Source organism: Triturus cristatus, chromosome 3_2 (genome assembly GCF_964204655.1).
Source record: "Triturus cristatus chromosome 3_2, aTriCri1.1, whole genome shotgun sequence".
Classification (NCBI taxonomy): Eukaryota; Metazoa; Chordata; class Amphibia; order Caudata; family Salamandridae; genus Triturus; species Triturus cristatus.
In genome coordinates, this window is record NC_140584.1 from 539,936,188 (window position 1) to 539,956,832 (window position 20,645).

Sequence of the window (20,645 nt, forward strand, 5' to 3'; positions counted from 1 at the left end):
GTAGGGGTAAAAATTACTATTCTAACTCCAGGGGGTGCAACAGTAGGGTAAGTGTTGGATAGTGTAGGGGTAAAAATTACTATTCTAACTCCAGGGGGTGCAACAGTAGGGTAAGTGTTGGATAGTGTAGGGGTAAAAATTACTATTCTAACTCCAGGGGGTGCAACAGTAGGGTAAGTGTTGGATAGTGTAGGGGTAAAAATTACTATTCTAACTCCAGGGGGTGCAACAGTAGGGTAAGTGTTGGATAGTGTAGGGGTAAAAATTACTATTCTAACTCCAGGGGGTGCAACAGTAGGGTAAGTGTTGGATAGTTTAGGGGTAAAAATTACTATTCTAACTCCAGGGGGTGCATCAGTAGGGTAAGTGTTGGATAGTATAGTGTAATATTATGCGTTGTAATGGTATGCGTTGTAATGGTAGTATGCGTTGTAATGGAATGCGTTGTAAAGGTAGTTTTTAAAAATGCGTTGTAGTGTCATGCGTTGTAATGTCATGCGTTGTAATGGATTATGCGTTGTAAAAAATGCGTTGTAATGGTAGTGCGTTGTAAAAGTTGCGTTGTAAAGGTTGTTCCCCCTAAATGTGCATCCTGGCCACACCCCCCAGGTTTTCACTTTAATGATTTATACTTACTATGTGGTATGCCTTCGTGTATTGACAAAATGTTGGCATGATATGACTTTATTACATCACTTTGAAAACTGACCTATAATGTTGGGTTATATTATGTACTCGTGGACTTTTGATCATTCTAACTGCTGACATATTAGATCTCAAAGTAACCATAAACATAGCATGGCCAATAGTTGTACAGAAGATCTGAAAGAGACAATTAGTTATAGATTCCTTACCTTAGAATTACCCCCAGGCGTCAGACTGGATCTGGAGAATTTTTTCGTCAGCAGTTCCCCTGCGCGTCGAAAGGTGGCGTCGGTCGGCACCACGTTCGCGTCATGGTCGCCGGGATGACGTCGCAGCAGCTACTTAGACGCCGCCCTTGCGCGCTAACGTCAGTTCTTTCTTTTTCCGCGCCAGTCAGCGCAGATCCTGAGCGAGCAGTACCACTAGTCACTTTTTGATGACTTTTATCGATGCCGTTTTTGAGTCTTCGACTCCTGGTGCACGTCAGGGATGCCCGGTTTCAAGACTTGCAGTTCCTGCCGACGGTTGATGTTGGTGACGGATCTGCACCGCGTGTGCCTGTTCTGTTTGGAACCCGACCATGATTCCAAGTTGTGTTCCGAATGCCCGACCATGAATCCGGAATCTTTGTGCGAGCGGTCCCGAAAGCTTCTCGAGGCAAGGCAGTCTGCTCCGTGCCACTCGAGGTCCCTGTCGTGTGGGAGCTCGTGGAGCCACAGCCAGTCTTCTTCCAAGTCTTCGCACTACTCTGGTAAGTCGAAGCACAAGAAGAAGTCGAAGAAGCATCTTCGCTCTTTGACTTCTCCCATCTGTCGGCCAATGCGACGAGGGATGCGGGGGGTGCCCCTCCCGTGGCTGGGTGTGCGGAGCACGAAGGATCGACTCCGGGTTTACCTCCTTTCCCGGGACCCGGTGTGACCTCTGCCCAGCTTCGCAGTTTCTAGGAAGCGATGCATGCCATCTTTGGGCAGCCCCACTCCGCCGGCGCACCTTCTCGTGGACTCGGCTTGGGGCCCTGGGTCTTCGACGCTGACTGTTTCGGTCCCGGCACCGCAGGGTCCCCTTAGATCCAGGCCTGGATCCGGTTCGGTGCCAGGCGACCTGACTACACCTCCACCGGCGCCGATTCCACCGGCACCACATCCACAGCAGACGCCGGTTGTGTCTCCAGCTGGCTTCACCTCCACCCCAATGTAGACACAGAGCCGGACCGACATCGACTGACGCTGGACCCGACGCCGATGGGTACTTTTGTGCCCCTGTTCTCCCCTGGTCCTTTCAGGCCAGATTGGCAACCAGAGGAGGGTGAGAAGGGGTCTGGAGACCCTTTGACTGACCAGTTGGGTTACGAACCAGACTGGAGAGAGGAACTGGGGTAAGCCAGTGGTCTGGATACCTCACCAGACCGTGGCATGTTGTCTCCTCCTATCTGGGCTATGGAGGAAGGCGCTTCCTATGCAGTGGTGTTGCGTAGGGCAGGCGAGGCTCTCAACCTCGAGCTTTCTACGGTGGCGGTCAGGACTAACTGCCTGACAGAAGTGATTCAACCGGCAGCGAGCTCTTCGGAGCCCCTGCTGCCGTTTAATGAAGCTCTAACCGACATCCTTATGGGCACCTGGTCCAGGCCCAACACAGGGGCTCCTGTGGATAGGATGATTGCCCGACACCACCGACTGCCCCGGGTGACCCCACTTTCCTCTCCCAACACCCCACACCTGAGAGCTTGGTGGTCCAAGCCTCCACATCAAAAGGCGCATTCCCTAATGCACCACCTGATAGTGGATCCAAAAAGCTGGACCACCTTGGGAAGAAGATGTTTTCTTCCGCCAGCTTAGGACTGCGGTCGGTAAATACTGCATGTCTGTTGGGCCGTTACACCCACTCCGTGTGGGATACAATGGCTACGGAAGGGGTGCCACGTTCCGCCCAGGGCCACAGACCAGCGCAATCTCTGCGCGGCCGAGGACGTGGAAACCACCATCGTGGGTCTGGGGGCCAGCGCGTGGGCCAGTCCACCACAGCCCCCTCTGCAGCAGTCTCCAAACCCTCCTAGTCTGACCTTTCAGGGCCACCGATCGCCAGTGGGCGGCAGGATTCACCATCACCTCCCCCACTGGCGCACCAGCACGTCAGACAGGTAGGTTTTGCAAATAGTCGAGACTACCCCCCCAGACATGCCACCTCAATAACATCGCATGTCGGAGGATCATCTGGCCCTTCTCCAACAGGAAGTTACGGCTCTCCTGGCCAAGGGAGCCATCGAGCGTGTACATTCCCCAGAAGTAGGTCGTGGTTGCTATTACTTTCTGGGGCCCAAGAAGGACAAAGGCATGTGTCCTATCTTGAATCTCAGGAACGTCAACCGTTTCCTCCGGAAGGAGTAGTTCAAAATGTTGACACTGGCTCAGGTCCTTTCTGCCCTCAACCCTGGAGACTGGATGGTAGCGTTGGACTTACAGGCCGCTTATTTTCACATCCCCGTCCTGCCGGCCCACTGGCATTACCTGCGGTTCATGGTGGGCCACAAGCACTTTTGGTTTACCAAGCTCCTCTTTTGTCTTACTAGCACCCCTCGGGTGTTCATGAAAGTGATGGCGGTGGTCGCTGCTCATCAGCGCAGATAAGGGGTTCCAGTCTTCCCCTATCTCGACGACTGGCTGTTGAAGACGGGCTCGCCCCAGGCTGTCGTCTCCCACCTCCAGACTACGGCTGACCTCCTGCATTTGCTGGGGTTCACCATCAACGTGCCGAAGTCACACTTGACTCCCTCTCCTTTTCATCGGAGCGGTTCTGGACACGACGCAGTTTCTGGTTTACCCTCCTGAACGGCAAGTCCGGGATATTCAGTCTATGATTCCGATCTTTCAGCTCCTATACCGGGTTTCGTTCAGAATGACCCTGAGGCTGCTGGGCCTCATTGCCTCCTGCATCCTGCTGGCATATCATGCCAGGTGGCATATGAGGGCTCTGCAGTGGGACCTGGAGTTCCAGTGGGCACAGTATCAGGGGAATATGTCCGATTGCATTTAGATCTCGGAAGAGCACTGCACGTCAATTGCAGTGGTGGCTAACGAACCAGGATAGGGTCAATGGCAGATCCCTCTTCTTTTCACCAACCGGAGTATATGATGGTGACAGACTGATCACTTCTGGGATGGGGTGGCTACATGGGAGAGGCGGAGATCAGAGGCCTCTGGTCTCCGGCAGAGTCCGGGTTCCACATCAACCTTCTGGAGCTTCGGGCAATCCGTCTTGCTGTGGTAAATATTTCATTACCGGTACTATTTTTTATGCGGTAAAGTCTAGTAAGAATAACTCAGTAAATATAAGAGGCAGAATCCGTGGTGTTAGAGGTTTTAAAAGGCTTTATTCCTATACAAAGGAATACAATTCGAATTGTAGGCTTTCTATTCCATCACCACGAAAGTTCAGGAAGGAAGGGCATACATTATTGACAGATAATCGGTTTTATAGGAAAATGCATTACAGTGAAACAGATGTAAGAGGCGTAACAGCTGATAATACAGATAAACTGTGCATACGTAACTAATAGGGCGGTCATATGGGCGTAATTTAATAAACGTCATTATACATGATGTCACAAGTGGGTGGATCCATGAAAGAATCCTGCAATGTCAGCAGAAATATTTGGCAGAGATGCGCGCGCAGCCGCATGACGTGTGATTGACGTGCAACTAGAGGGTGAAGGGGACTTGACATTTAGCTCTACATGTGGAGACAGAAGTCTGGGGGTCATGTCAACCTAATCCCAAATCATATCTAATATCCTATGTTTAAAGAACTGTGTTATCCAAAAGGAAAGGTCTCTAGGATAGAATCTATTCTATACTGACTGTTAGTGCGTGTACAAGCGTCTAAGTGTCTACATGAGATGCGAGGGGGTAGGAATATTCCATGGTAACGGGGCCTATGAATTACTTGCATGAGGACAGCGAGGCCTGGCCCTTTGCACGGTAGCTGGAGGAATGTTTACCTAAACTGCTAGACAGGAATGCATCGGATGAGGAGCGGAGCAGATAATCTTGAAGGTGAAATACAGTTTTTGGCAGGCAATATGCTGGATCAGGCACCGTTAGCCGCGCAGGGAGTAGGACAAAGTTCATGGATACAGATGCAGGCTCAGACTGGAGCTTTCAGAGGCAGAAGACAGGAAAAGGCTTGATGACAGAATTCAGGGCCTACTCGCTTGAATCTGTAAAATGTGGAAAGTGAACCACATAAAGTCGGTGGCCTTTCATACTTAGGAATGGAATATCTGACCCATTCATGGTGGAGCTGAAAGAGGACATGTTGACGGTGGACGCACATATATTTGCGTCTTCAAAACTGGAACTGGAGGGATCATACATGTACTTATAGCATGCACATGGAGCCGTTGGGGTCTACGATAGGGGACATAACTGATCACAAAATTCATATTTCCTCATTCCCTCCTTGTCCCCTACGGACCCTCAGGAGATATCGATCTTCATCAATCCATCGATCTGTTCATATAGCATCATTTGTTCTTCTTTCTTCTTCCGGGATCTTGAACGAAAACGTGGATGTGGGATACACGATGTGGCACACAGACCACAAATCGCTGGCCCACATTGTAGACATAAGCAGCAACTGAATAGTATGAGAAAGCCAATACCTAGGAAGGATAGGATTCTCCATCCCCAGGCTGACAACACGCCCCAGAACCAACCGGACCAAGTCCAGGTGCCTGGACTCTGGTGTATCTGGCCTATAATCTTATGAAGGCGGGTTATGGCTTTATATACTGACGGCGAATTTTCTGGTATGAAAATGCAGCAACTTGATCCGATGACCCTACAAGCTCCGCCCCTATCGGCCAGGATGACGTCAAGGACAAGACGATTTTGAAGCACAACAATCCGCATAGCAGACTGCTCTTCTGTTAAATTGCCTAAGGCGGAAATAGTCTCGTTCACTACTGCTTCAAGGGTTCTGGTTAATCTACGTATCAGCTTACTATTAGTGACTGTACCTATATAGGGAAAGAACCCTTTATTGAAATCTGTGTATTTTTCCCATGCTGTTTCAGTGTAATCGACAATTGGGAGATCTCTCTGTTGTCTATTGTGTACTAAATGGGTATTTCTGTGATAGTCAGGAGGAGCTAGGAAAACAGGTGGCAGAAGGAATGCTATGTAACAGGTACCATCCCAATCTAAAGGTAGACATATATATGCGGTCTGGCCACATATGAAGTAGGAATGATGGGAGGCTCTAAATGTAGACTTGCCTTGATCACTGAATTTTATTACAGTGGTGCATTTACTATGGCCCATGTGTATGGAACCATTCTTTCTTATACATAATTCCCCTTTTACTGGGAATACTGACATGGCGGGCAAGATTGGTGTAGCTTCAGATTCAACGTTCAGGATCATGAGGTTAAGTGTAAAATTACCTAATCCATATACTTCATTTTCTAGATCAGTTCCTGTTCTTTTGGGAAGTCCCTCCTTGTTAGGGTAGCAGTTTTTAAGCAAAACTAGGTTCAGGTTTCCCCATACCCAGTTGTCTTGATAAACTGCGGAATTTGAATCTAGGGAATTAATCAAACTAAACCATGCTCCACAGGAGCCATTGTGTGTGAACGGATAGGGAAAGAGGGGCAAAACTCCCTTATAGTTTTGATAGGGAGGGAGTCGGCCACATATCCAACAATTTGTGGCATTGCTGGTCTGATGGGAATGATGTAACATACTGATAAATGTGTTGTTGCGCAGCGCAAATCTGTAGGACAATTCATGCGGAGGTAATTCGCTAAAAGAATGTTCTGCAGTTACATTGTAAGCACGCTTAAGAATAGGGTAATACATATGCAATAGTATGCTGAAAATAATGATCAGAAGACTTAGAAAAAACAAAATTAATAGTGTTACTATGCAGTGACTACGAAGTGATTTACAATACGCATGTTTTTTAAGCTGTATCTGTTGATTTCTTTCTCTATTCCGGTCTAGAGGATACATGTCAGAGACAAATTCAACCGATTCACCTTGGAGAGGACTTAAACAATCAAATTGTCTGACTTGCTAGACCTCAATTTTAGTTTGTAAAGTTCTGGTTTCGACTGCTCAACCAAGGGGAGCTTTGAGTCTGTCTGTGAGGTAATACAAGGTTGAGTATTCACACTGGATGGTAGTCCATAAAATTTCTTGATATGACTCGAGTGCAACCACCCTTTCCGTCCCTCGATCTTCACGGCTGTCCTTGTAGTGAGTAGAACTAGCTTCGGCGACTTCCACCTAGGCTCCAGTTGGGTCTTCCGATCGAAATTCCTGACCAAAACCAGGTCACCAGGAACCACGTCATGGGGCTTCCCCTCAGTATTATCGGGAAAAACTGCGGCTACCTGTGAACGACAAGATTGTAGTGCAGACATCAAGGAAGCCAGGTAATCTGTCAGCATATTACAGTCAACATCAGTGATTTTGCGAGGTATAGGCGTCCCCCACATATTTGGTGGTCTACCGAAGATCACCTCGTACGGGGATAGCCCAGTTCGAGAATGTGCTACCATTCTCATGTAAAAGAGCGCAACTGGTAAGGCTACTATCCAATCGACACCTTTTTCTCTACATATTTTGGACAATCTAATTTTCAGGGTTTGATTATGACGTTCCACGAGACCTGCTGCCTCGGGATGTCGGACACAGTGGAATTTCCATTGGTAGCCTAACAAAAGGGAAACATGTTTCATTAGTTCGGATGAGAACGGCTGGCCGTTATCTGAGTAGACAACACGTGGTAAACCGTACCGTGGGAAGAATTCTCGAACTAACTGTTTGGCAGTAGTCGGGGCAGTGTAATCTGAAACCGGGTAGGCTTCTGTCCAACGGGAAAGAGCACAGACAACTACGAGAACATATTTGAATCCTCGACATCGTTCCATCTGGATATAATCCATCTGGAGGACTTCAAAAGCATGATCGGGAGGTTGAAATCAACCCTGCTCTACGGGGATGCTTTTACCTGGATTAAACTGACAACATATCATACAGGTACGTACTTTCTGTTTAGCTGCTGCTCGCAAGTGTTTGTTGAACCAAATGTGTTGAATGCTGTCTAGCATAGCTTTTTCTCCTAGGTGCGCTGGACTATGTATTGTGTTAATGATGACTTGAACCATAGAGTCGGGAAGAAACCATATAGATTTTTCCTTCGTCATCCATCCTTGATCCGTTTGGATCCCTCCTAATTCAGTCCATTTCTTTATTTCTTCTGGTGTAGCATGTGTCTGTATGTCAATTACATCAAGGGTGGGATCCTTAACTGTCATGCAATGTGTTAGTGTCTGAACTATTGTCTTTGTCATGTCAGTTGTGAGAGTCTGATTCTGAGCAGTCTGTTTAGCTGTTCTGTCAGCTAGGTCATTACCCTGAGAAATGATATTGGTAACTTTTGTATGGGCTTTGCATTTCATAATCGATATTGCAGTGGGTAGATGAATCGCGTCCAATAGAGTTTGAATGAGGGGTCCGTGTTGGATGTGGGCACCGTGAGAAGTTAAATAACCTCTCTCTCGCCACAGTACGCCGAAGTCATGGACGACTCCGAATGCATAACGTGAATCTGTGTATATGTTGACTTTCTTATTTTTGGCTTGAATACAGGCTTGTGTCAGAGCGATGAGCTCTGCTGCTTGAGCTGACAAAGTGTTAATACAATTTGTTTCAATGACTTCAGTGTCTGTTGTGACTGCGTAAGCGGCCACTAACTCTCCTGTACTTGTTCTCATACATGACCCATCTACATACAATGTCAAGTCTGGATCTGACAAAGGGATATCTGTCAAGTCTTGTCTGGGTTTCGTCGTGATAGTAATGACTTCGACACAATCATGTGCCAATGGATCTGTTCCGCCCACTGGTAACAGTGTGGCAGGGTTTAACGTATTACAACGTCTGATTTCTATATGTGGCTGAAACAATGTTAGTTCGTAACCAGTGAGTCTCGCTATAGTCAAGTGTTGTGTTTGTGTGCGGTTCAAAAGAACCTCCACTGCGTGTGGTACTTGTACTGTCAGTTGGTGTCCTAACACTATGGCATCGCTTTGTCTGATAGCTAAAGCTGTTGCTGCCACCGATTTCAGGCACGCAGGAAGAGCCTGAGCTACTGGATCTAATGTACTAGAGAAATAAGCACATGGTTTGTGTGATCCTGCTTGTTCCTGAGTGAGTACTGACAAGGCAGTACCTTCGCGTTCTGTAACAAAGAGTGTAAACTGTTTACTGTAACATGGTGTTGCTAAAACAGGTGCTTGGCATAAAGCTTTCTTTAAGCTTTCAAAGGCGTGTGTATGTTCTTGAGTCCAAGGGAGGACAGTCGATGTGGCTGCCTCCTGTGTTGTCAACTGGATGAGTGGTTTTGCTAGAAATACATATTGAGGGATCCACTGCCTACAGTATGAAGTGAGGCCTATAAAAGCCCGCACCTCCTTTTGTGTCTTGGGTGGGGGCATGTTAGCGATTAACTGGATACGGTCGGGTGTAAGCTGCCTTCCCTCCTTGGACAGCGAGTGCCCAAGGTAAACAACTCGCTGGACACAGAATTGCAGCTTAGAAGGGGACACCTTGTGCCCCTTATCGGCCAGAAATGTCAAAACCGTCAGTGACGCCTTTTCACATTCAGGTTCGCTTCGGGCGGTGATCAGCAGATCATCGACATATTGAAGCAAGGCAGTGTTAACGGGCATGTGGATACTGTCAAGTTCTCGTTTCAGTGCTTGGCTATAGATGCTGGGGCTTTCTGTAAATCCTTGAGGTGCGTGTGTGAATTTAAAACTTCGTCCATTTAAACTGAATCCGAACAGATATTGACTTTCCGGATCTATTGGGAAGCTAAAGAAAGCATTCTTGAGATCAATTACAGTGAAGAACGTTGCTTCTGAGTCAATAGCGGTTAGTAATGAAGAGATATCTGGGACCACAGGGTATTGTGGTACAATACATTTATTTAATTCGCGCAGATCAATAACTAATCGATATACTGGTGGTGCTTTTGGATCCGTTCTTTTAAGAATCGGAATTATCGGGGAATTACATACATTGGAGTCGGTTTCGACAACCACTCCTTGTGCAATGAGCTCGTCAATGATTTGCAGCAAAGCCACAACAGCATCGGGTGGTAACTTGTATTGTCGCATTCGTGGTAGTATTACTCCTGTTTTTAGTGTGACTCGATATGGTGTAATGTTCATGCAACCAACATCAGTGGGGCCTTGTGCCCATAAATGTGTAGGTAATTTCTGCAGTCGGTGATCCATGTCTCTGGACACGTAGTGACCTTTGAAGTCACGTAGAAATAGTCGTACTCCTTCAGGAGAACAACATATTATAGCTCCTAGAGCTTTCAATGTTTTTATACCTAACAAGTTTTCTGGACATGATTTAGTAAGTAATAAATCTGTAGTACGTGTCAATGGACCGATCGTAAGTGGAAGAGGTTGTGTTACTTCATTAATGATAGGTTTTCCTGAGAATCCAAGGGAAATATTCTGTGAGCCTGAGAGGGGTGCCCCTGGAACTTCACTGCGTCTTATAGTTGTTCTGCTTGCCCCTGTATCAAGTAAAAACTTTCTGTCTTCCCCTAATAGTTCACTATGTACATAAGGTCCCTCTTGGTCTACAGGAACCTCAATAAGGGGTAAGCCAACTTCCCTCTCTAGGCTATGTCATGTATATCGCTGATAATCGGGATAATCTGCTTGTGCATACTGATACATCTGTTGTGTTGTTGCTTGTGTTGCAGCAATAGGCTGCGCTTGTGGTGGTGCTACGGTCTGTTGTGGAGCTCCTCGTTGCGGAGCTAGTTGTTGCGGAGCTAACCTAGGTTGTGCATGCTGAGGGACTTGTTGTTGATTCTGATCCTGTCTAGGTGGACGTGGTCTCTCCTGGGTTCTACCTGTAGCAATATTATGTTTCAGGACTGGACAATCGTGTATATAATGACCTTGTTGTTTACAATAGTTGCATGTCCCTTTCGTAGGACCTGCGGAATCACCCTTTTGATGACCATCGGCTGGAACTGACTGGGCAACAAGCATTTTCATTTTTGTATCTTTCATACGTCTTTGTTCGTGTTCTTGTTCTTCTCTAATTCTATTGTGGTGATATTGTAACATCTGTAACATCTGTGATGGGGTATTACCTTGCCAGGTACTTTCGAATTTCAATACTCTATTCTTGACTTGCAGCAGAGAATTTTCAACTAATTTTGTCACAAACAGATGTGGATATGACTCACTACTGGCTTTTATACCACTATTTATACCAAAACATTTTTCAAATCGGGAATAGAAATCACTAGTGTCTTCATCTGGCTTTTGTTTACAGGCTGATATTGCACCCCAGTCTTCCTTTTTCGTAGTTAATAAACGTGGCAGTACCTGCACTAGTAGTCCTGCTAGTGCTGTAGTCTTTTCCCCAAGTCCTGCTCCTGCGGCTCGGGCCCTTTCTTCGTTTTCTAATGCTGTCCAATCTATCTTTTGGTCTCCCACCTCCCATTCCTTTTCTTTGAGTTTCTCGTAAACACCGGCGGGTAATAGGACTTTTAATATTTTCATAATGTCGGGGTAGGTATACTCTCCCATGAGTAACATGTCTTTTATTTCACGGTGGAAACCTGCTGGATCCTTGTCATGGCTGGGTACTACTTTCTTCATTTCTAATAATTCCAGTTTAGTTATAGGCGTATATACAAACACGCGTGTAAAGTTATTACCGTCACCTCTTATTGGGTGTACTTCGCGTAACGGGTTCTGTCTATCTATGTGATACATTTTTCTTCCTATGATGGGAACTGGAACGTGTTCTGGGCATACGAAAGTTAAATATTGGTTTCGGAATTCTAGAATTTCTTTAATCAAATCAGTACCTGACCCTCTCCATATATTCGTGAGTAGTTCTGTCAATATGTCAGGTAAGGGTCCTGGATCGGAGTGTTGGCTTTTATATAATATAAGGAGGTGTTGAATCATGTATATACTAGCTAAACGCTGTTCGTAGGGGTCAAGATTCAGAAATGTGTGTGCAAGTACATCATCATTGTATTCGCTGGCACTGTCAGCCCATTGTACTGCTGACCTGGCTAATTCTTGTTCGTCCATGGAATCGAGCATATGGTACCCCCTTCGATCTCGAAGTAATTTATCAGCGGCTTGGAATAGGTGTTCGGGGGACTTTGTATTTAACATAGGGTTTTGAAAATGTCGATTATATTCTGGACGTATTGGACGTATCGGGTCATTAAAACCTCTAGTATTATTATGGGGTCTTCCTCTACCTACATAAGCTATCGTTTCTAATTGTTCTGATTCTTGCTCCTCCTCCTCTTCTGATTCTACTCTGTCTGTTTCTCGTCTTTCTTTATGTATTCGTTCTACTTCCTTGCGGATCTTTCGACACATGGCGATTATACACGCCTGTCTATCATGTTTCTCTTCTGATATGTTCTGACCCCATTTGACAAGTCTTTGCATGGTATCATGATCTGCCCCGGGCCTGTCTTGATTCCTAATGACACAATTTATGAAAAAACGTAGTAGTTGTCTTTGTACATCCACTTTCTGGTATTCCATAGCTTCGTTAATACTTTCTGGACCTCGTCCTGTTTGGACAAAGCGATATATATTGTCTAGATGTTCAACCATTCCTGGTATCGTCATTAAATATAATGTAGCTCGTCGTATACGTAGTGATGATATGAGCAATTTGTCCTGTCTACCTGGTACTGGATCGTATCTACAATCCACAAGCTGTTCTTTAAACATGTCGGATGTCGCTAATTGGGGTGTACGTTGGAGTGCTAAATCTCTAAGGGTCTGTTTGTTTCGCGGCGGGGTGGCAAACATGTCTGTCGTACCTCCCGTAGCACCATCTGAGGCGCTAGGCACGAAAGGATTCGTTGGACGTAGGATAGAGATTGTAGATGCGGGAAAAACTGTAGAAACGGACGGACCTGTTGGGACTTGCGTAGGAGTTTGTGATTGCGGGGGTACAGACGGATGCTCTTGGTGTTGAACACCATCGGCAAGCGGTATGTGTGGTATGGCATTAGCATACTCGGGAGCTACGTCATCTAAATAGGAGGAAAGGAAAACGTCCTTTGCTGTTTTGGGATGTGTTTTGGGATGTGCTTTTATCGGGAGCAATGGAGGAGTTAAGTCCTTTGGTATTTCCGTGATAGCCTTGGGTAACCCTTCGGCCAGAAGAGGATACATACCATTCATAAGAGTGTTTCTTTGTCTATCTACTTGTTATGATTTTACTCGGGTACCTTCCTCAATTAATAGATTTTCTCGGGTTTTATTTGAATTCTCTCTACCTTTCTCTTCCTGTCTGAGTGCTTTTTCTGTACGTCAGTATGATTCTTTACGCCATAATTCAATGGCATCTTTCTGTGACTGTCTGGCTTTCTTTTTCCATAATTCTTCTTCTACTCTCATGATGCAATCTGCATCCCAGGTCCCCGCTGCGGGCCATCTCTGATTTTCTGGCAAATCCTTGGTGTAGTCCACCCATAAATCAAGAAATAATACGGCATCTAGACCATGCTTATGATACATAAAATACCCGGGAGTGTCCCTAGGTGGGATGGGAACAGCTTCTTCGAGTACCCCTTTTCTGGTTTTGATCTGTCTTAATTTCGAAAAGAGCGGCATTTTTAGACCTTATTACTAGAACACACTTTATAAAACACAATAATGAACAGTCATTCACACCACAATGTATAGAACGTATTAAAACATTTAACATTTAACAGTTTTAACGAACAATGATAACTAATAGAAAACTAGTTACTGACATAATACTGACACTAGATAATACTTATTTATATGCAAGACATACTATATATACTGCTAAACAGTACAGATACACTGCTGAAACAGTGCAGACCGGATTTGTGTACCCAAACCCGTCTTGACCGGCACAGACTATGTGCACGTAAAATGCCTCCCCGGTAATGGTACTCACCGGGTAGCTCGGAACGGAAGGCCTCGGAACGGAACTGAAACTGGACCGGACTGGACTCGACTCGACTGGACTCGGAACTTCGGAACCTGGTGGGCCTCTGTATACCTCGGATCTTGCTCTCTCAGCTAGGCTCTGGTCGGGATACTTCGCACTTCTCACCGCCTCGTCTGGGTGTTGATCGCAGCCTCAGTCGCCCCCGCTTGGCCGGAGGGAGATACAGGAAATCCTGCAGGTACGCGTTTTTGTCCGTTCAGCTGTGGCAGGAGACCGGGCCTGCAACGCACCTCCGGCGCGTGAGATGAGAAAGTGTCCCTGTTCGGGCGCCAATTTCTGTGGTAAATATTTCATTACCGGTACTATTTTTTATGCGGTAAAGTCTAGTAAGAATAACTCAGTAAATATAAGAGGCAGAATCCGTGGTGTTAGAGGTTTTAAAAGGCTTTATTCCTATACAAAGGAATACAATTCGAATTGTAGGCTTTCTATTCCATCACCACGAAAGTTCAGGAAGGAAGGGCATACATTATTGACAGATAATCGGTTTTATAGGAAAATGCATTACAGTGAAACAGATGTAAGAGGCGTAACAGCTGATAATACAGATAAACTGTGCATACGTAACTAATAGGGCGGTCATATGGGCGTAATTTAATAAACGTCATTATACATGATGTCACAAGTGGGTGGATCCATGAAAGAATCCTGCAATGTCAGCAGAAATATTTGGCAGAGATGCGCGCGCAGCCGCATGACGTGTGATTGACGTGCAACTAGAGGGTGAAGGGGACTTGACATTTAGCTCTACATGTGGAGACAGAAGTCTGGGGGTCATGTCAACCTAATCCCAAATCATATCTAATATCCTATGTTTAAAGAACTGTGTTATCCAAAAGGAAAGGTCTCTAGGATAGAATCTATTCTATACTGACTGTTAGTGCGTGTACAAGCGTCTAAGTGTCTACATGAGATGCGAGGGGGTAGGAATATTCCATGGTAACGGGGCCTATGAATTACTTGCATGAGGACAGCGAGGCCTGGCCCTTTGCACGGTAGCTGGAGGAATGTTTACCTAAACTGCTAGACAGGAATGCATCGGATGAGGAGCGGAGCAGATAATCTTGAAGGTGAAATACAGTTTTTGGCAGGCAATATGCTGGATCAGGCACCGTTAGCCGCGCAGGGAGTAGGACAAAGTTCATGGATACAGATGCAGGCTCAGACTGGAGCTTTCAGAGGCAGAAGACAGGAAAAGGCTTGATGACAGAATTCAGGGCCTACTCGCTTGAATCTGTAAAATGTGGAAAGTGAACCACATAAAGTCGGTGGCCTTTCATACTTAGGAATGGAATATCTGACCCATTCATGGTGGAGCTGAAAGAGGACATGTTGACGGTGGACGCACATATATTTGCGTCTTCAAAACTGGAACTGAAGGGAACATACATGTACTTATAGCATGCACATGGAGCCGTTGGGGTCTACGATAGGGGACATAACTGATCACAAAATTCATATTTCCTCATTGCACTAAAGGCATTCCTTCCCTCTGTCCGGGTAAGAGTGGTGCAGGTGTTCACGGACAACACCACCGCCATGTGGAACTGCAACAAACAGGGCGGAGCCGGGTCGTGGACCTTATGTCAATAGGCTCTCTATCTCTGGACATGGCTGGAACATCAGGACATATCCCTGGTGGTTCAACACCGTGCAGTTTCACTGAATGCCAGGGCGGACGAACTCAGCCGCATGTGCATGATGGATCAAGAATAGCGTCTTCACTCGGACGTGGCGCAAGGTCTTTTTCAACAGAAGGGAACGTCTTGGTTACATCTATTCGCCACCGAAGAGAACGCGCAATGTCAGCAATCCTGTTACTTCTTTCCACATTGGTAAAACAATCACTTTGCCCACCTTCTTTCCGCCTCTGCATCCTTCTAAGGAGGAAGAGAGCCTCCACCGTCTGGATCCAAAACATGCGCTTTCCTTTTATTTGGATCGCACCAAACAATTCAGGGTGGATGACCAACTCTTTGTTAGGTACGTGGGCGCCAAAAAAGGTTGAGCCATGCACAAACGGACCATCTCTAGGTGGGTCGTTTTGTGCATTAAAGCTTGCTACTCTTTGGCAAAGAAGAAGCCTCCAGTGAGACTGCAAGCCCATTCCACCAGGGCGATGGCAGCGACAACCTCTTTGGGATGGGGAGTCCCTCTCAATTACATGTCAAGCGGCTATGTGGGCTTCTCTGCACACGTTCACTAAACACTACTGCCTGGACAGCCAAGTCAGGATAGACAGCTTTTTTGGCTGTTCTGTTCTCCAGGACTTTCTGGTGTGGACTTTAGACCCACCTCCGGGGTTGGGTAGATATTGGTGGAGTATCTATTTTAAGGTAAGGAATCTATAACTAAATTGGCTCTTTCAGATGACCAAGTTACTTACCTTCAGTAACGAAATATCTGTAAGAGACATAGATTAGTTATAGATTCCTTACCAACCCACCCATCTTTCCCGTTCTGCAGACTGAATTCTAGGGACGCCAACGACGAATGCGGAGCAGACCAACCCCACCTTTCGACGCACAGGGGTACTGCTGACAAAAAAATTCACCGGATCCAGTCTTCGCCGGGGGGTAATTATAAGGTAAGGAATCTATAACTAATCTATATCTCTTACAGATATATCGTTACCGAAGGTAAGTAACTTGTTCATGTTGTGTGATTTTCTTATAACATCGTATTTCTAAATTGTATTTGTTTTCACAATCTAAAATAAAGTTGTAAAAATGTTATATAATAATAGAGATCCTACAACATATGAGGATTAGTTACTTTCTTGTAATTCTACATCTGTGTTGTTGGAAACATTCTGTTGCCACTAGCATCCCAACTTGAATTTGGCCATAGGATGGTAAAATAAAGTAGAGTAGAGATCAGTAAAAAATAATTGGGACTCTGTAGCAACTGTCAGTACAAGACATAATGCGGATGTGTAAACTGCTGTCTCTATAAAGGAGCAGTGTCAGATTTCAGTTTTCCACAGCTGTTGTCTGCTTGGCCACATTCACTTAATTTCCTACATGTGTTGTCTTTTTATTTAGGTGGGAAAGTTAGGGTAATGCTACAGTGATGTAAGCATTATTTTAATGTTTAATTAGGCATATTTGTGTGAAAAAAAGCATATATATTAAGGAAGAGTTTTCCTTAGATCTCCTAATGTGTTTCTTACTGCAAATTAAAATGCCAGTTTGTTCCCATTTAAATTTAGTTTTATGCACTGTCCGCACATGTTTGGCCCATTCTGGAGTTTGATTTCAACGAATGTTTCAACACTGCAGATCTAGGATTTCAAGTAAGTTTTCCATCTGCTCAAATCCATATAAACAGTAAAAGTAATACATATGGAAATAAATACAACAAGGAAAACATGGAAAATAAGAACTCATTAAAATGAATAATGTTATTGAAAAAATATTTAATTTTTTATGTCTAATTAACCAACTAACTTTTGTCTTTCTCTCAACTCTATTTTCTGTGTGCAATCAAGTTACAGGCTAAGATATGTGCAATGGAAGAGGAAAAGGTACTTTTTAATAGATCAAATTTATTACAAACTAACATAGTTCATCACATAAATCTTACTGTAACATGTAATGTGATAGAAAGATATGAAAGCTTTAGTGTCAGATTTTAATATATAACGAAAATATGAACAATATGTGTATAACCAGCAAATCCATGATGTATACTTCTTTTTTCTTTTTTTTAAACCTTTATTTATATAAGAATGAAGGCACATCCATTATTTCTTTACAGGTAGCAATATAGCGAATGCAGTCCACATAGTATACATCCTTTGTCACCTTCTATGTATATTATAAGAACATTTATACTTAATCAGTTACATATACAGCGTTACAACATTCAGTGTCATTTACATTTGGTTATTTGCATTCCTGAGCTATTAAGGGCAGTTCGCAAATATCTCCTCTTTATGCGTTCCAGCCACCCCACTTTTCTATCAATTTTTTGGGACATCCCCTGTGAATATATACAGTCTTTTCTCTCACCAGGGCTGTATCCATATCCCTACATCATTCCGCAAGTGTGAGGGCGGTTACCCCACCCCAGTGTCTTGCAATATTGTTCTTGGCTAGCATAATACCCAGGGTAGCCCAGTTCTGTAATGTTGAATTCAGATCTGTTGCATCTCAAATATTAAGTAAACAGCATTTGGGCTCTGTAGGGACTAGGTTCCCACTTACCCTTGTGATAAGGCACATAACTGATTCCCAGTATGACGCTATTGCAGGGCATGTGCATATAGTATGCAAAAATGTGCCAACCTCCCCACATTGTCACAGACAGAGCGGGTTGTCCACTTTCCCGATCTTACAGAGAGTAGTTCTGGTGTAGTAGATTCTATGGAAGATTTTGAGTTGTGCAAGATGCAATTTAGATGCAATCGCTACCTCTCTAGGGGACGCGAGCGCCTCCTGCCAATCCGTATCATCTAACTCGCCCAGGTCTGCCTGCCATTTGTCTTTAAGCTTCTTCACCTGATCTGGCATGTTATTAATAATTTTCTGATATGTCAAAGAGATTGCTTTTTTGTCCATATGGTCCGTCAGTAGCCTATTTTCTAGCAGGGAGGCCTCAGATAGGGTGGTGTCAAGGGGAATTTCCGCTTCAAGAGCGTGTTTGATCTGCTGGTAACGGAAGTGCTCCGTTGACGCCATTTTGTACTGCGTTTGGAGTTGTGTAAATGTGATCATTTTTCCCCGTACCAGAGGTCGCCCACCTTGGATATCCCAATAAGGTCCCAGTTGTTAAAGCCTTTACTTTTTTCCAACCTTCCCAGCCTGTCCGTAACCCAAAGGGGTGTTGCTTGTGTGAGTATCCTATGCCATCCTAACTTTTTTTGCACTATATTCCAGACCGGGAGTGTGTGGTTTGTGGGGCCCATTAGGGACCGGTGAGGCCCCGTCTCCCCCAGCTGCAACCTGTCGATGGCATAGGCTGGGTCCGTATGGGGGACATGAATCCAAAGGTTAATCACTATCAGCTGAGCGGCCCAGTAATAAGACTGTATGTTCGGGAGTGCGATGCCCCCATCGTACCAGGTGCGGTATAGTGTCACCATAGCTATACGGGCCGGCTTATTGTCCAGAAGAGTTTAGTAACTTCTGCCTCAATGGCGCGGAAGTAGGTCTGGGGGACTAAGAAGGGTGCGTTTTTGAGGGCATAAAGAAATCTGGGGAGCGCCATCATTTTGAAAAGCGCCGCTTTTCCCAGGAGTGACAAAGGCAGTGTTTGGTATCTCTTTGCAACCGTTTCAAAGGGGCTTGGAGAGTTAGGGTCATGAATACTTCCGGGCCCTGGGTGACGTGAATCCCTATATATTTAAAAGTGTCCTCTACTATCGTTACTTTACAGCCAGCCTGGAGGAGTGGTGAGGGACCCCTCAAGACGTAGAGCACCGATTTCACCCAGTTGATCGTATACCCTGAATAACGTCCATAAGAGCTACAAATGTCTAATAGACAGGACAAGGAGCGTCTGGGAGAGGCCATATATAGAAGGATATCGTCCGCATACAGAGATATATAATCCTCATATCCCTCAGTCCATCTAAATCCTCGGATGACCGGGTCCTGTCGTACCCAGGCCTCCAGAGGCTCCAGCACCAGGGCAAAAAGAAGTGGTGACAGCGGGCAGCCCTGTCTCGTGCCTCGGTGCAACGGAAAATCCCCCGACCTTGGCACGTGGGCCAAGGGAGCAGTATACAGTAGCCGGACCCAGGAGTCAAATTTCAGTCTGAACCCCAATTTTCGGAGAACAGCAAAGAGGAAGGTCCACTCGACTGTGTTGAAGGCCATGCTCGCGTCTAAGGATAGCACAATGGCATCTTCCTGAATGGTATGTCTACGGCCCAGCACGTTGTGAAGGTGCCTAAGATTTAAAGCTGTATTTCTCCCCGGCATGAACCCGGATTGATCCAGATGTATCAGTGTTGCTAGGTGTGGCGTGAGTCTGTTGGCTAGGGTCTTGGCCAATATCTTGGCCTCAGCGTTGATCAGAGATATGGGCCTGTAGGAGGAACACTCCTATGCGGGCTTGCCAGGTTTATAAATGGCTACTATTGTTGCCATTCTTTGGTCTCGTGGTAGTTCCCCCCTGTCCAAGCTGGCCTTGTACATTGCTGTCAGGTACAGTGTGAGTGTTGTCGCGTTACGTTTGTACCACTCTATGGGGATACCATTTGGGCCTAGTGCTTTTCCAGACTGCAGTTTGCCAATTGCCATCGCGATTTCTTCCGCGGAGAGCTCTACCTCTAACGATTGAGACTCTGTCTCCGCTAGTCTAGGAAGTTTAATATCCCGGAGGAACTCCTCTGCGTCCGTTTGTGTGATTGTGAGTGTGGAAGTGTAGATCTGTTCGTAGTGATGCGCAAGTAGGTCTACTATGCATTGGGGATTCCCAGTGGTGTCACCCGTGAGAAGTTGGTGTTCTGCGATCCATCTATCTACCCTTTCTCTTTTATCAAGCCAGGCCAGAAGCTTGCCGGCTTTGTCTCCGCTTTCATAGATAGTGTATTGGGCATGAGAGAGTCGCGTTTTCTCTGCCTCCCACAAATGCTCCTTATACTTCTGCTTCTTAAGTTGCAATAGATGAGTGTTCGTGTCAGAGGGGTCCTGACTGTTGGCTCTTTCCAGGTCGTCCACCTACTGTTCGAGTGTTTCTACAATTTTAACTTTCTCTCTTTTATGATGGGTGATTAGTGAGACCGCTTGCCCACGAAGCACTGTTTTGTACGCCTCCCAGAGGACAAGTTGAGAAGAGACGGAAGGTGCATTTTCGCTAAAATAGTATTTGGTAGTGTCAGTTAGTCCCTTACCTATCTCAGGCACCGGGCTTGGACTGAAGCAGGCCTCCAGTGCTCACCAGCACCTCGAGGAAGCCCGGAATAGGGACTTTTGAGTTACAGGT